Source organism: Magnolia sinica, chromosome 6 (genome assembly GCF_029962835.1).
Source record: "Magnolia sinica isolate HGM2019 chromosome 6, MsV1, whole genome shotgun sequence".
Taxonomy (NCBI): Eukaryota; Viridiplantae; Streptophyta; class Magnoliopsida; order Magnoliales; family Magnoliaceae; genus Magnolia; species Magnolia sinica.
The window spans coordinates 86,399,979-86,418,299 of record NC_080578.1 but is presented as its reverse complement, the minus strand read 5'-3'; the positions used below and the strand labels follow the sequence as shown (position 1 = coordinate 86,418,299).

Here is an 18,321-nt window from a genome sequence, read left to right as displayed (position 1 = left end):
TGGCTGTTTTGTTTTGGGTTGCCTTGACTCTCTTTCTTCCTTTGTACACGCACGCACACACACAGAGATGCTTGCACATTACTTGTTGGACATCCTTGAGAGATGGTGTTTGTATGACATCTTGCCGGTCTAACATGAATGTAAGTTGTTTTGGGTGGCCATTCATAGTTTCAATGATGTGCCCCACCTAATAGTTGGATTAACCTTATTTTTGGAGCATCCTATTTTCACGGACACCATGGTGGGCCACACATGCCAAGTAGTTGGACGCCCACACACACACACACACAAAGCTCTTCAAAAAAAAAAAAACTCATGAGTGGAAAGATTGGAAAACAAAGCTCATTCACATAAATCAATGGCATTTTGGGTGAATTTATTGAAACAATTGGTACATGAATAGGTGGTAACGTTCTCTTTTACTATAAAGTTCTCATTTTCATATTTCTCTGTTTACAAGATTTTTTTTTGTAATTCTTATATAGAAAGGACCTAGAAGAACTTAGAATGTCATATCAGATTGAATGTAGCTGTCGGCCACCATTGCCGAGTCATTAAACCACCCTTAACTATTCTCAGTGGGCAGAATCACTATACCCTTATAATGTAGATATCGGCACTTACGTACTTGGATATTTGAGACAGGCTCCATATATCCCTAACACCACTGGTACCCAAGGCCTTACACCTTGTTCATTATGATCTAGAAGTTGACTGACCACCTTTCTTGTTAGAATTAGAAAAGGAGGTTGTGGGGTCTTTGTCCCCTTCCATTTCCTTTAAATGCATTTCTCATTTCTAATAAAGCACATCTCCCATGTCACTGATCAAATTGATATTCTTTCAATCCATGAGCAGAAAAGTACCATCAACAAGAAAAGAGAACATGGTCCAGGTGTGTATTTATATAAGGGGTTAAAATAACCAATACAAAGGGCATAATCCATAAATCTGGAGTACAAGTGATGAACAACTTGAAGAAAGATTTGTTTAGAGGAATATTATGTCTCAACCCATACTTTTGTCACACAGTAAAATGTCTTCCCAGATTCCCATATTCATCGACCAATGATATATTCTCGATCACTGCAGAAAAAAGGGAACTGGAAATGGTAGACACATAAATCAAGGACCAAAACAGAAAACTCCAGAGACCTAAAACATGAATAAGAATGCAGAAGTCTAATGATATAGATGATAATTTAAACTCACCTTCTTTATCCAGTGAACAATTGTCATCCCTATAAGAGGGCATTCCTCCAAAAGTTTAAAGTACGCAAGCATGTTGGCTTGAAAATCATCATCCTAGAAGAAATCTCTAACCAACTCTGGAGTTGCATCCTCGAAAATGGTTCTGCTGCAGTATATTGTGGGACCCACCTGAAAAATAAGAAGCATCCTGAGAACACTAAGCAGATTATCAATAAAAAAAAAAAAAAAAAAAACTTCAAAGAAACATATTCAGAGTTTGAATGAATATGATACTTGATAGATCCTTGAGAATGAAATGAAGAGGATGCTTCAATTGATATTCAGACATCGCAGTAATATAACTTCTGATGAGAATGAGTAAAAATTAGATAGAAGAACCCAGGAAAGATTATGATCTGGCTAGCATACCCGTTGGTTTTGCATTAAGTGCAGATCAAATTGTGAAGAAAACACTTTTAAGTTGAAAACAAACACACAGATCATGCTTCCAAAATGTATTTCAAACCTACGACAGAGATTAAGCCCCCTACGGGATACATGTGCCTCACTGTTTCATAGATAAGAAAGCAATTGCTCCTGTTCACTGACTCTTTTTTTCTTTTTTTTTTTTTTGGGGGGGCACAACGCAAAGAATTATTATGCTACATGTGTACGCTACGTAGCGTTTTCGCTACTGAAAACACTGGCGGATGCTGATGTCAATTCAAATTTATTGACTTTTGCCCTATAAAATACCCCCCGTGGCTTTCCGGACACGCCCTACAATACCCCCCCGTGCCCATAGCCCAGCTAGCAATACCATCTTCCACGCTCCTCCACCCTTCTTACCATTACCCCCTCCATGCCATTGCCTAAAAAACCCCTCGAGTGTCCTTGGCAACACCCATGACACTCCAAAAATCCTAAAGAAGTTTTCCCACACCTCCCTTGCAAATGGACAGTGCATGATGAGATATTTGGCCGTCTCCTTCCTGCACCAACATAATGCAAGCATTGATGATGTATAAAACCCCTCTTCTTCACAGTGTCAACCATTAGCACCCTGTTCCAGCCCACTAGCCAAGCGAAGGCAGCATGAAGGAGCACCGTAGGATCAAGGAAATGAGGTATGCACCTTGTCAGTATCATGAGAAGCACCGCTTAGCATTTTGTAGAGAGATTTCACCAAGAATTTACCTGACTTGTCCTCCCTCCAATGCAAGGTGTTGGCCTTTGCTGATAGGATCACCCATGATAATTGTTTCAATAGGGCCACGAGTTCCTCAAATTCGTCATCTTGTAGGTTTCTTCAACATGGGGGTGTCCAATCCCCCTTGGCCCCTTGGGATGAGAAGCACCAAGCTACTATGATGTCTGGACACTTTAAAATCCCCTTTGTCCACCTTAAAGCTACAAAGCAGATCTTCCACAACCCCCTTATCTAACATCCTACTCAGGGTTTCTATCAGGAGATAGCAGGTCCCCTTGCCTGAGTCCCCTAAATGACCTGAAGAACCCCTGGGATGATCCATTAACTAGGATTGAGAAGTTGACCGAGTTGACGCATTCTTGTATCCATTTTCTCCATTTCTCTCTACATCCTATCCAACTCAAAATATAATCCATAAATGACCAATCTACATGATCATACACTTTTTCCATATCTAACTTGCACACTATGCCGCTTTTTCCTTGTGTTGCAAGTTTATATGTTTGTGGGCCACCAAAGAGCTATCCAAAATTTGCCTTCCTTCCGTGAATGCACCTTGCACCATGGACATGTTATGCCTAAGAATAGCCGGAAACCTGGATGCTAGGACCTTAACAAGTATTTTGTGAGGAGCACATATCAAGCTTATCGACCAATAATCTTTTAGACAATATACCCCTTCTTCAGGATCAACACTATGAAGGATGCTCCTAACTCTACTAAGAGCATACTATTTTTACAAAATTCTCGAATGAAGCCCATCACATCTTTCACCAAATCCCAATATATATGGAAAAAAAATGCAAAGGGAAAACCGGCCCCCCTTTTTTAAACGATGATACCTTTATTGAATGCATGCCAAAGCCAAAAAAAAAAAAAAGAAATAAAAACAAAAAGGAAAAAAACAAATACAAAAACCGTTTACAACTAAACCATATTTAAGGAAAAGGACAACATCTTTGGAAGGTATTCTAGCACACTCCATAACATTCAGTTTCACCATGTTGAAGACCTCCAATATTTGACACTTCCAATTCCTGAAACACCAATTGTTCCTCTAACCAAATGAACCCAATCCAAGCTAATAGGCAAAGACGCCAAACTCTCTTCCCACTTTTCCTAGTGCCCCTGCCATGCCAAGTAAAGAAAAACTGCTCAATAGCACCCGAGGAAACCCGCTATTTTCAAACAAATTGAGGAAGCACTACCACAATTTTTGGCAAAAGGAAATGAATATAAAGATGGTCAATAGATCCCTCATCCTTATAGCACATCAAGCACACATTTGGAATGACCATTTTTCACTTGCTCAATTTATCCATAGTAAGAACCTTGTTCCTATCCACTAGCCAAGCAAACGCTGCCACCCTTGTAGGAGCACCAACAATCCACATGTGAGCTGTATGGCACACACCATGCATTGAAGATTCCCCACTGAGCATAATGATTTTACCAAAAATTTGCCCAACTTTTCTTTTAACATACCAACGAATCTTATTCTAGACTTAATGGATGCACCTTGCTCAGCATATCTAATAGCCTAATCAATTCTTTCACCTCTTCATCATTCAAATTTCTTTTGCAAGGAGGAACCCAAATAGTTTCCTCCCCATGTGAAGAGAAACATTGGGCAACTGATATATTTGCCTCTACGAAGATTCCTTCTAGTCAGGGGAATACATGACTCAACTTTTGATAATAGAACCAGACATCCTCCCAAAACCAACCTGATATTCCTTTCATCTCCCAAAGAGAAACCCACTCCTTCCCAAAGCTTGCTTTTTAGCAAGGCCACAAATTTCCAAAGTGAAGAAGCCCTATACATTGATGAAGATTTTGTCCATCTACCCCCTTCCTCTACCACATACTTCCTACTCATCACTTCTCTCCAAAGACTATCCTCTTCCACTCCACACTTCAAAATCCACTTTCTTAACAGAGTCGAAATCATTAACTCTAAACTTCTTAAACCGGCACCACCTTGACCCTTAGCCAATTTACTTATGCATAGGGGGAGGCAGAGGTATACTGAAGGAAAATAGCCCGCCTTACATCCGAATAGCCTCACAAAATCACCAACTACCTCCTTTAAAAGACCCACCCCCCATTACTCAATCTTGCTTAAGTTGACCTTTAGCCCCGAAACTACCTCAAAACATGTTATTATCTTTCCCAGATTGTCCACTTTCGATTCATCTGCCTCACATAGAAGCAATGTGTCATCCGTATACTGGAAATGTGAGATTTGAAACTCTGAATTATCAAGCTGAAATCCCTCCACCAAACCCACCTCTATTCCTCTATTTACCATCCTACCTAGGGCCTCCATCACCGCTACAAACAGATATGGAGATAATGGATCCCCTGGCCTCAATCCTCTAAAAGCTGAAAAATACCCCTTTGGTGAACCGTTAACTAAAACTGAATATTTTGCCGAACTGATGCAAACTCAAATCTACGCCCGCCATTTTTCCATGCACCCCAACCACCCCAACATATAGTTGAGAAAATCGCAATTCAAGTGATCGTAGGCCTTTTCAATATCAAAGTTTACATATAACGCCCCTCTTTGCTTTCCTATTGTAAGAATCAATACATTTGTGAGCTATTAATGCATTATCCACAATCTACCTTCCTTCCACAAAAGCCCCTTGAGATGATGATATCACTTTGCTTAGAACCACTTGAAATCTAGATGCCAAAATTTTTGCCAAGATCTTATACGGACCCCTCAATAAACTGATTGGCCTAAAATCTCGCAAACTTTCCGCATCTTTCTTAGGGATTAGAACAACAAATGCTGCACCTAGTTCTAATGCAAGACAACCCTTACCGAAAAATTCATTCATAAACTTTACTGCATCTAATTTAACTATCTCGCAAAAAAATTAATAGAAGATAATCAGGAATCCATCCGGACCGGGAGTTCTATCACTTCCAAATTCTGAAACTTTCATCTTAATTTCCTCCTCTGAAATTTTTTTCTCTAACAAGGCCGTTGCACAATTTGACAATGAAGCAAAAGGAAGATTATCTAGTCTAGGCCTCTCCCATTCTTCCCTTCTCTAGTCTTTCTTGTGTAACCTATTGTCCAGCTCCCTCAGCCCCTTCTTCCCTTGCTTCCACTTCTATCTCACAATCTGATACTACTTTCATTCCTTTCTCCACCTGTTGCAACCCTGTAGCTGCTAACCGAACATCTCCTCTCGAAGATTCCTACGCTCAATTTCCATTTTCAAATTCCTGTTTTTTCACCACAACATTCTTTTCTTTCCTTTGTCCCTCCCTTATCCCTGGATTGCTAACTTAACCTCAACCTCCTCTATAAATTCTCTTTCTAGTGAAGCAGCCTCCTCTGACCTTAGTCTAGTAAATCCTGGTTCTATGAGCAATGTTCAAAATATTGGTATCACATCCTTAGTATACAGATATGTATCGGTTATCACATGGGATATATTGTTTGTATCGGATAATTTATCGCACTTTTTTGGGAAACATGGGGAAATTTGCGAAAATTGTTGAATTATTCAATGAAACTTCAGGGATTGTTAAAATAAAAAATAAAAAATAAAAAAGACCTTAATACATACTTTTAAATCATAACATCTCAAAAAAGAAGTGCACACAATAGGTTTCCTTTGTGTAGGGTCCTAAGCTATGTTGTCTGACTAAACTAATCAACTATATTCAAATTGAATGCAAAACATTTAGAGTGTATGTGAAGATCATTTCATCAAACACTCCTAAAGACTACAAAATTAGACTCAATTGACAACCAGTTGGAGGAAATTTTCATATATATATATATATATTATTTTCTAAAAATTAACAAGGACATAACAAATCAATAGATCAACCCTCATACATGCTTGATTTCATGTTTGGAGTGCAACAATCCAAGCAATTTGGGAAAATTTGGGGAACTTTTAAATTTTCCTCAATTTTTCTCGAATCGGACCACCTACATCAAATTTCAAACTTAGAGTTCATGTGATGATCATTTCATCAAATACTCCTAAATACTTCGAAATTAGTCTCAATTGATAGCTGGTTGAAGGAAAGTTTTGGAAAAAAAAAAACATAGAGAACACGAAGAACCAATGGATATTGAAATCAAAACTCCAAGTCCGTGATTTTTCATACAAAACATGAAGAACCAATGGGTTTATAACCATTTGACACCGACTTAACATAATTTCAACAAAAAAAAGGGATCGAAAATCGAAAATGCTCACTAGATCAAACATGGGGGATATATCGGCACTACCTGTGCATTTCGTATAGCATAGGTGGGATACAAGATATATTGTGGGATATATTGGCCGCTATCGTCGATATTTAAAACATTGCTTGTGAGTAAGTCCCTATAGAATCCCATAATGGCTTCGCAAACCTCGGTTTTGTCCTCCCCCCATCCACCACCACACTCTATATTCTATCAACTCTGGCTCTTGCACTAGCTAACCAGTGGAAGAATTTAGTGTTGCTATTCCCCTCCTTAAGCCAGGTTGCTCTCGAGATTGTGTATGGAACCACATGCTGATATGTTTTTACATTCTATAACAACTCTATAACTGTGCGCAGTTTTAACATTATGAAAGTAGGATGTGGCACACGCGATGCGCATTGGAGAAGAAGAAAACAATATTCAAGAGTTTTCTATGATGACTGGGTCAGGTCATGGCCATGGTGGGGTCCACCCTGTGCGATGATTGGATGTCTTGCTAACAAGAGCTTATTACCCTAATTATAGAAGATCCAAGAACACTTCTCCAAAATGAGGAGTTATTTGATACTTTGGCGGACTATGACTGTCCAATACTCCAATTGCATGCAGGTGACCGCCGAACACAGGGCATTTGTGTGCCTGAATCAGAACCATTCAAAGAGTGGTTCCCATCATAGATGGCTCATGGTAAAGAAATTATAATGAACAAATTATCCTAACTTTGAAACAGTGGCCATCAAATTGGATGTTTAAAAAAAAAAGTGCCCAAATTCACTGACTGTAATAAAGAAAAATGCAAGTCCAGACAAAACACATGTACCTCAGGTTCATGACGCCAAGCTTCGTATAACATGTTAGGGGTGGAGCGTTCCATCAAATTTTGCCATGTCGATTCTCCAACTTTACCATCTAGGAGACGCAGTAGATGCTCCAAGTCTTTCTGTGTGACCATATCTTGCTCGCTAGCTGTAGCTTCACTAGTTGTGCTGCAGAAAATATGCAGATAGCAGAAACTTATTCCTCTGCCACATAGCTGCTAAAACTTAACAAACTGGAACCAAGAAAGTGTAATATGATTCCAATCAGAGGTTTATCGATGTCTCCAGGAATTCGGATCAATGAGAAAAGACTTATCAAAGAGTATTAAAGATCCAAATGTTTTCAAATATCACATGAAGGTGGCATAACCGTTTATGCACTAGTTGAATTCAAAAAGGCTTTTGAGTAATAAAGATTATCCAACTATGAGATAGCATATTTTTCTTTGATGTTCAGGAGAATACAAGCTTGTCTAAACATCTCTGATGTAGAAATGGTCCACTAAACAATTTCATTACTCAAAATCTACAATCAAGCCACAATTACAAAGAGTTATTTTCATAATGAGAAAGGTGAAGAAGCTATTTTCAGAACATGTTAAATGACAACCACTCTGAGAGCATGGGGATAGAAGGAACCATAAACTCAAACAACCTTGGATGCCATAGGTACTTTCATAGGATTGGGATATCTAGAGTGAAAGAAGCTTGAGAAAGAACAAAGTAGGAAAGGCCCCTGAACCAGATGGTAGACCAGTAGATGTTTGGTAGTTTATGGAGGACACCAGATTATCTTGGTTGACAAAGTTGTTCAACAAGACAGTAAGATCCAAGAAAATGCCAAACAAACGAACTCGGATCGGCTCGTTTCTTGAGCTTCACTGGCCAGCTCAGCTTGATTCAATCAACAGCTCAGACATGTTAGAGACAAGTTCGAGCCTGTGTGACATTTTCTCAAACACATAGAGTGCATCTACAATTTCAAACAGAATGTAAAACAATGACAACACTTTACAGGGATTCATCAAACACTCAGTGAGCAACATCAAATTCAAGATATGAGGGCAGTCTTATAATGTAAAGTTTTTTTTTTTTTTTTTTTGTAATGATTTGTTTCGAATCCATTCCTTGCTCGCCACCAGCCGATCCTGCAGAGAATGTATGCACCTGAAACAAGACTTCATTGAGTCATTTCATCAAACACTTTGCAAGCAGCATCAATATCAAAATAACCGAGTCATCAAGCCGAATCGATCCGAGTCGATTCAAGTTGAGGTTCGATTTGAGTCGAGTCGAGCTCGGGCAAGCTCAAACTCAACTTGAAATTTTTTCGAGCTCTAAAAACCAACTCGACTCAGTCCGAATCCAATTTCGAGCTTTTCCAAGTCGATTCGAGCGAGATGATTGAGCTAACTCAATTCGTATACAGCTCTATCCATGAGAGATGTATTCATAAAAAATAAAATAAAAATAAAAACATCATTCAATCCACACCAATTATTTGAAGAGGTTTTTTTCTTTTCAACAAGGAGATAAATTTCTAGGTGAATATTACAAGAAACTCAAAGGAACATGGGAGGAGTTGGATGTGTATCAACCTCTTACAAGTAAGGTATTCCCTAACAGTAATAGTGGTCAGAACAAATACTATTGTTGCAATTATGGTATGGGCCGTTATAGCTTGAGAGAGAGAGAGAGAGAGAGAGAGAGAGAGAGTCGATGTTGAATCGATGTTCACCAAATCACCTCTCCTTCGCCCTAGGGCACAAATTTATGAAGCATTCCTAGGTATTCTTGACCTTTTTCATCCTCTGTGAGCAAGCCCACTAACATAATTGCAGTGGATGCATCCACAAAAAAATGCCTTTTAGCCATTTCCCTAAGAAGTTGCATTGCCTCGAGGGTCTCATTCTTTTGTAGAAAGCCCCTAATTAAAGCATTGAAGGTGACATTGTCTGGTTGGAAACCCTTCTCTTCCATTTGCAAGAACAATCCATTAGCTTCCTCCAAAAGCCCTTTTTCACAGAGCCCATTGATTAACGTGTTATATGTCCTAACATTATTCCCCAAGCCCTTGGTGGAGGCCCAATTGAAAGGCTCCTTCGCATATTTAAGTTCCCTAGCTTCGCTAATCCCACTGATAAGGACACCAATAACTTTATTATTTGGTTGAATTCCTCTAATTTGCATCTCATTAAGTAGTTTCATTGCCTCGACAGGACGCTCGCTTTTACATAGCCCATCCATCAAAATGGTGATTGCGAAGACATTATGACATTGTCCATGAGCTTGCATCTCATTGAAGAGCTCTTGTGTAGCCACAATTCTCCTTACCCAGTACAACCCACATATAAGAGTGTTATAAGTAACAATATTGGGCTTCAATCCCTTGCAAGGCATTTCTCGGAAAAGCCGCATAGCCTTATCTACCATCTGCTTCTTGCAATAGCCGTTGATTAACATGGCATAAGTCACAACACTAGGCTTATGCCCTTTACACACCATGTAATCAAATATCTTTAAGGCAGCATCCATTTGTCCAATAAAACAGTAGTCATTCATCAATGCATTGTATGTTATTACATTAGGCTCATCACCTCTCTGGGTCATCCATTCTAGTAATCCATGGGCTTCTTTAATCATTCCTTCTTTGCAAAGAGCATTCACCAGTATGCTGAAGGTTGTCACATTCGGGGGGATTCCTCTAACCAACATTTCCTCGAACAGACTCATTACTTCTTTACACTGCCCTAAATTGCATAGTCCATGAATTAAAGAACTGTAAGTGAAAACATCCAGCCGAATCCCTTTACCAACCATTTCTGAGAAGAGGTTAAGGGCCTCTTTTGTGAGCCCATCTTTGCATAGACTGTCGATGATTGAGTTATAAACCGTAAGGTTAGGCCTACATTTACCCACACCCTTCTCCATTTCCCGAAGCAACCCAAGAGCCATTCCAATGTTCCCCGACTTGCAAAGACTGTCGATTAGTATCCTGAATGACACCACATTATAAGGATATCCCATTTCTACCGACTTCAGAAAGAAACTACTCGCTTCCCCAATCCGCCCTTCAATATAAAACCCCTTAATAAAAGTGGCCAGAGTCGTGGCATCCATCTCATGGCCACTTTTTAGGATGTCGCCGAGAATAGTGAAACCGAAACGGATGCCATTCAAGTGGCAGAAACAATTGAGAAGAATGTTCCAAGTATAGATATTAGATAGGATCCCTAACTGATTCATGTCTCGATGCATAGAAATTACAGTCGAATAGTATCTCATTCTGGCAATCGTAGCTAACAAGTGACTAAAGGTCTGGATCAAAGGCAGTGGCTGCGTACGGACCATACGATTGAAGAGGCCGACTGGATCTTCTAACCTCATAAAAGCACCGGCTCGGATCGAATTGGATAGATCATTCACCAAATGTTTGAATTGGGTTGGAGTGGGGATCTTGTTCTCTATGATTTTAGAATCAGGAGCAGAAATAGTACTTTCAATAAAAAATGGAGGGGAGAGAGTTTTACCTTTTTGAGCAGAGGCAGCTCTTCTCGGCGCCATTTTGCAAAATCCAAGATTTTGTCGGGGGTGCCAAACGACCCCTGGGAGACGAGGGGATGGATGGGAAACAGATTGGCTACTCCCCTGCCACCAGCCTGATGGCTGATGATCAGTGCTCTATGGGCCCCACCATGATGTATGTGTTTCATCCATTCTGTTAATCCATTTTTAAAGATCATTTTAGGGTTTGATATGAAATTGAGAGGGATATACATCTCAGGTGGACCACACCATAGTAAAATAATAGTGATTGGATATCCACCATTAAAATCCTCCTAAGGCCCACTATACTGTTTATTTGACATCCAATCTGTTTATTAAGTCATTCAGGCCCAGATGAAGGGAAAAAACAAATATCAGCTTGATCCAAAACTTTTATGGCCCCCAAAAGGTTTTTAATGGTTGACGCTCATTCAACACTGTTTCTTGTAATGTGGTCCACTTGAGATTAGGATGTAGCTCATTTTCGGTATCATACCATAAAATGATTTGGAAAAATAGATGAACGGCATAAATGAAATTTTATATTGTTGTCCATTAGGGCCCACCTCGTGTATGAATTGTATATCCACGCCGTCTATATGTTTTGTAAGTATATTGTAGGACATGAAGAAGATAAAAATTTCAGGTGGACCTCACCACATGAAACAATAGTTATTGACTATTAAAAACCTTTTGTGGGCCACAAAAGTTTTGGATCAAGTTGATATTTGTTTTTTCCTTTTATCTGTCTTTATATTCTTATAAATACGTTGGATGGTCATTAAAAATTATGTGGAAGGTTATTCAATAAAATAAAATTTTTTGTGTGTTCTAATCAGCACAACAAGACCCTGTTGCACGGTCCAGCACAATGGGTTTAACCCACTGTTGCCTCTTCTTCCTTCTTTTTTTATCCAAGTACTTGCCAGGGGTACTTAGAGAGGAGCTCTAATCTCTCTTTTGTCCCTCCAAATAAGGAAGTAATGGGGTATTTATAGGCATTTACATGCATGAGCCCTTGATTTTTGTGCCATGGGACTCACATTGCACAATACCCTCTCTGGTGGGCAACAACTTTTCCTCTTTCATAGTATTGTGCGTACCGGCGCAACCACTCTTCATTGCGTGGTCATGCGCAACACCTGCTATCTCAAATTTTATCTTCTTCTTTGTCTGATTCTTCTCATCATTTCTTCATTTTTTATACTCTAACAGATGCCCCCTTTGATCCTTCCTTTGTTTAATCCCCACAGAACAAAGGTAAGGATCAACCTTTTCTTCAATAATCAAACCAGTTCTGAGAATGATTACTCTTGTTGCACAGACTGCGCAACAGCCGTTTGTTTCATTTTTAGTGCATGCACTAAAATAAGATGATGTAGATATACAATGTATATATGGAAGTGTGCCTAGGATCAGGTAACACCAGATCCATAGCTCAAGTGGTAGACTGAGTGAAAGATTCCTCGTTTCAACAATGAGGTCTTGGCATCGATTCCCTAGTGGGGGTGGCTAATAGTGAAGTGTGATCTTACAGTGGGTGTGCTAACAAGCTAAAAAAAAAAAAGGTAACACCAACACCACTGGCAGGAAGTTACTTAGCTGTAGGAAGTATTGTAGCCAGAGGAAGGGAATTGCACCTAATTTATGTAGCTTATCAAGGTTGTCCATCAGTATTACTATTTATTATAAGAATATGAGCCCAAAATTGAAGCATATTCAAAACTCAAGTGGACCACACCAAAGGAAACAATGTGAATTGAAAACCTACCATTGAAATCTTCTCGGGAGCCACAAAAGTTGTGGATCAAGCTGATATTTGTGTTTTTCCTTCATCTATGTGTATGTGTCCTTATGAATAGGGTTGGCAAAAACAAATGGTTAGCCATGAGATCAATGGTGCTTGCTAGAGTTATCCGGGTCACTCTATTATTCCCACTGTTTCCTGTGGTGTGGTCCACTTAAGCATGGGGTATACTTCAATTTTGGGCTCATTCCCTGAAATTAGCTAAAAAAATGGATGTAAGGTGTGGATAAGCCAAATATATTCAAGGTAGGCCCAAAGAGAGTTTATCATTTATCGTACAGAGTTACTCAGTTCACTATCCGCTTGGGTGGTTAGAAGCTATGTGGGCCACAGAGGTACTCGTGATAAATCCACCCCATCCATTTTTGGAGATCACAGTATTAAAGAAGTCCAAAAAATTAAGGTAAATTCAAGGCTACAATAGGCCACACCACACGACTCCTTGTTGAAAACTTTGTGGGGCTGTATAAGTTCTTTTTCACGATTATAAAACACATGCATCCATGGTGGGCCCATGAAGTTTACTCTGTACGATATATCCTACTGCATTATTGAGTACGCAATCCACTTCCCATCTGGTCGGACACCAGGCAACACCAGCCCTAGTTGTCAGTGTGTTGGGTACAGTGGGACCTAATGTGTGATGCTTGTGTTTTATATCTAAGCCGTTCATCCGTTTTATCCCCTTATTTTTGGGCATGAACTCAAAAAGGAAGCAAATTCGAAGCTCAAGTGGACCACACAATGGGAAACAATAGTGATCAAATGCCCACCATTAAAAATAAAAACTTCAAAAATGTTGATATTTGTATGTTCTTCGCAAGGGTATGAACGATTGTAGACACCACACCTAAAATGAGGACAAGCCAGTCTTTGAGCTTCAGCTTTACTTTAATAAATTATCTCTTACTGACTTAGAAATCATTGAAAATCCAAACAGGTCAAACTATGAGCAGCGATTTATCAATGGACTCGATCGGCTAGCGTCAAATCCAGCAGCAATTCGGTCATGGCTGTGCATCTGAATTCTAAAACCCCGGAAACTCTCTATACATCGTAACTGATATGTGAAAAAGGATAAAAAGAACTTACTCTACCCAATGATCACTCTCTGTACTACTTAGTCTTTCTGAATAATGTTGTGTTGAGGTGTGAGAGGTCATGTATTCAAAATTGATGAAAGTACGGTCATCCTTGTACATAAAGTGACCATGGTATTATTGAGAGCAAATTTTGACCGATCAAGATAATTTATGGTTCATTAAAAATGAAGTCAAATGATCTACCTAACGAACTTAAGTTTCCTCCGATCCAAGTTATGAGGAGGAAGAACCAACCCATTCACCGAAACCACGCCTTGCCGAGCAGCTAAAGCCATAAAATTTCTTACTGGACTTTTGACTAGTCAAACGGGATCCGATTAAAGTGATTTCAATTGCATTGAAAAGATTATCAAGTGACATTTCCAATGAGCCTAAGATTATTGAAAACAGACTATCGGTCAAATTATAAACAAGCGATTTCATATACAAAACGGTCGAAAACGGTCATACTTTTGATACGTCAAACGAGATCCGACCGAAGTTATTTTAGTCTTGTCAATAAGCTTATCTGATTATCTTTCTAACGAAACTAAGATTACGAAAAATGGATAGACAGCAAATAAGAAACAAGTATTGAAGCAATTTGTAGAAAAAAATAAAAACTAATCATTACGTTTCTTAATATATATATGTCATCATTACTTTTTAACTTTTGTGTGTGTGTGTGTGTGTGTATAATATTATGGTTTGAACTATGGGCGCCCACAACGTAACCCGATGAGTTGTGGCCGTTGGCAGCATAATGCGGCTGCCAACTCTTATATAAGGAACCCGAAGGACGAAGGAAGGGAAATAGGAAGAGGAACGAGGAAAGTGAGACAGAGAAGGAGAGAGAGAGAGAGAGAGAGAGAGAGAGAGAGAGAGAGAGAGTAAAAATAGAGAGGAAAATACAGAGAGGGTCCAAGAGTTAGAGTTTATCCAAAGGTGTTGCTCGAGGTATCTTGAAGATTTCCAACATGCTAACATGTTGTCCGACATATGAGGCAAAAACGGTCATTAAAGAAGTCATTGAAGTCGAGAGTTTCCCTTTAAAATCTGTAAAATCTGCAAAAAAAAAAAAAAAACTGCAAAATCTTGTAAAGTAGAGACCGCACATTGTGCGGGCAGAAAAAATACTTAATTCCTTCATTTTTTGTAGACCTGGGCAACGAGTCGAGTCGGACCGAGTTAGGGCTGGCTCGACTCGTTCCGGTTTTGAAATAGGCCTGACCCGAACTCGATACCGAGTCCAGTCTGGCCTGGACTGATCCGGACCAAGTCCAATCTGGTTAGAAGTACCAAGTCAGGTCGAGTTGGCACCAAGTCGGATTGAGAGGTGAGGCAGGGAGAGACCAAGAGAGTGGAGAGGAGAGAGGGGATGAGGAAGAGGAGGAGGGTGATGGTGGTGGGTGGTTGTCAGGCTTGGAAGATGAGGAAGATGAGGAAGTGAGAGAAAGAGAGGTCGAGCTTGGAAGATGAGGAGGATGAGGGAGGGAGATAGAGAGTTTGGGATCGGGTCGAGTTAGGGTGCAGCGGGTAGGGTTAGGGAGACGGGTTTCAAATCGAGTCGGTTCTAACCAAATCAAGTTTCGGGTCGAGTTACTAGGTAACTCGAACTCGACTTGGTTTGAGTTTGGATTGGGCGAAGCCTACTCGGTTCAGACAGACTCACCCATTCGATTCTAGTCGAGTCGGATCTAAACGAGTACGACGAGTCGAGTTAGCCGAATCGAGTCGTCCCATGCCCACCTCTACTTTTTCATCATTGAGGCCCTTACTCATAATTTTCGATCGCAAACCAATCGTGAGAGTCACTTTTTTTTTTAAACACACACACACACACCCCACACACTCACACTAGTGGAATTTCACCACCTATGGATACTTGAACTCTTGACCGGGTGTTGAAACTCCCGAGAGTACTCTACCACCTGAGCAAGAGTAAGGATCCAATCGTGAGAGTCACTTGAATTAATGAATCGTGTAATTCCTCGATCCCTAAGCAATTCTACGGTTTCTAGCCAGCCATAGATGTTAAGCTGCATTTGGATAGTGGCGACTCCAAATCAAATACATTTTTACACCCGAGTCAATAACATAATCTTGGTATACGAATAAATCAATACCAAAGCTAAGGAAGTGAGGCCACCGCCTTGTGGGCATGGGAAGAGGCTTTCACATTAACCTTATCAAGAAGTTGGATAAAAGACAAACGGGGCTTTAGAAAGTTTAAGGGTATGTTTCATTTTGAGTTCAGGCCCTGAAATGAACCGGAAAAATGGAGGGACCATCTGGATATAAACCACATACATCATGTTGGGCCCCACAGCTTGCAACACATCAACATACTAGCCGCATTCATCGCGTTGGTAGATATGGACACCGATTGTGGGGGAGTGGAATTTGGTAGTGACCCTTAACAGTACTAAGGTCAGTAGTAGTCGGTGTTATGTGGGCCCCGCCATGATGCATGTATTTTATCCATGGCGTCCATTCATTTTGCCGGCTCATGCCCAAAAATCTCAGGTGGACCACACTGCAGAAACAGTGGTGCTTGACACCCACCATAATAAATAAATAAATAAAACTTCACATGTTCATGGGACAGGACTGGATGAGGGGAAAACATAAATATCAGCTTGATTGAAAACTTTTACGCCCCATGAAGTTTTTAATGGGGGGCATTCAACTGCCATTGTTTCCTGTGGTGTGGTCCACCAGAGATTCGGATCTACCTTATTTTTTAACTCATGTCCTAAAATGAGATGGCAAAATGGCTAATTTTTTAACTCATGTCATGGCAAAATGGATGGACATCATGGATAAAACACATATATCATGGTGGGGCCAACAGAGCTTTGCCAGTACCTGGGTCAGTCCACGAGGGGTCACTATCCAATCATCCAAGTCCATGTTAAAGAGGTTGCAAGTTTGAATCTAGCATTAGTAATCTTTTTTTACTTTTAATTAAAAATACTTCTGACTAGATGATTGACACAGACTGAGTCAGGGTGAGTCGAGTTGACAGAATTAGTGGGAAAACTCAACAAGTTTCCATGTAACTGGGCCGAGTCACCGGCAAATTCCAGTTTCCTGCAGAAATCTCCCAAGTTTCAAGTCAAGTCAACAAGTGTTAGTTTCCTGCAGAAATCTCACAAGTTTCAAGTCGAGTCAACAAGTTTTAGAACTATGGTCGGAAGTTATTCAGACAAATACATTGGAGAGGTTCTACTTTTGAGTTTTTCATTACTAATCTTGACAGGTTGAGAGAGTTATCATCTTGTTTCGTTCAACAAAAAAAAAAACCATCGACCACCTGAATTCTTTCATGTTCTTCAGTACATCTGAGAATTCTGAACTATTTCTTGATTGAGGTAGTCAGAGAAACTGGATGTTACATGCATGCAGCCTTCTTGGAAATTTTCTACTAGGCAGCATGAATTCTGTCAAACGCACGCAAATGCACGCTTGCACTTGAATCAGAAACATCTCTGGTTTGAACATAATAACTTCTGTATTGATTTAAATTTCTCTGTATAAAATCAGCAAACGAGCAACAGTCAAGGAATGTAGGAATAATGAAAGGAATAGAAAGCTTGTTTTGATGTGAGCTGAACTGAGTAACAAAGCTGTATATATTCATCATAAACAGTTCGTGATTGGACTCAAACAGGTCCTTAAGTAGTCAGGATCTCTTCCAGATCAATCTACTCCAATCACCATGGAAGTGGGACATGCAGAGTTTTCCTATAAAAATCAGACAGGCAAAGCAAACAGATGTGAGATAGAGTTGTTTTGAATCGTCCACTACTACCTATGACTTATTATTAGGAGTTGGTTGGTCACTAGAAGCCACAGTAGTTGAGTTTAATAGTAAAATGATCATAACGGTGGGAATGAGCATTTCCGTCCCCATTTTTTTTTTAAACACACGCACACATACCCCACACACTCACGCTAGGGGGAATTTCACCACCTATGGGTACTCGAACCCTTGACCGGGAGTTGGAAACTCCTGACAGTCTACCACCCGAGCAAGAGCACCTAATTCCACATGCTGCTAGCCCTGGATATAAACCTATACGAAGGAGATTGGAAAAGCTTCTCACATGAAGTTTGCAAATTGACAATGCATAAACAAGTGACCTGCTTTTGATTAGTCGAAAGTTAGACAAAATGCCCATATCTAAGACATCGCCATAACAACATCAGAAGGCCATGGATGCACCGAAAATTGGAGAAAAATCAAGTTGCCACTGGCCTGCACCTAGTCTCCATCAATGAATCCACTGCAAAATAAACTATCCCGAGCAGACGGCAACAATTAGCCACTAATGCATAGATTGACCATTAACATTGGACATCATCTGCACTCCGCTAATATAAAAAAAAAAAAAGAGAGAAGAAAAGAAAGAAAGAAACCGGCTCCAGCTGCATTA

At 39.9% G+C, this 18,321-nt stretch overlaps 1 long non-coding RNA gene across 1 annotated transcript; it reads right to left on the bottom strand.

Annotated features, from left to right (window-relative positions):
* Positions 1-461: 461 nt before the first annotated feature.
* On the bottom strand, positions 462-17,792 carry LOC131248996 (uncharacterized). The gene is made up of 4 exons (XR_009172580.1): positions 17,199-17,792; positions 7,450-7,615; positions 1,213-1,380; positions 462-1,103 (listed from the first exon to the last, which is right to left on the bottom strand). It is a non-coding gene; the product is annotated as an uncharacterized LOC131248996 (long non-coding RNA).
* Positions 17,793-18,321: the final 529 nt, after the last annotated feature.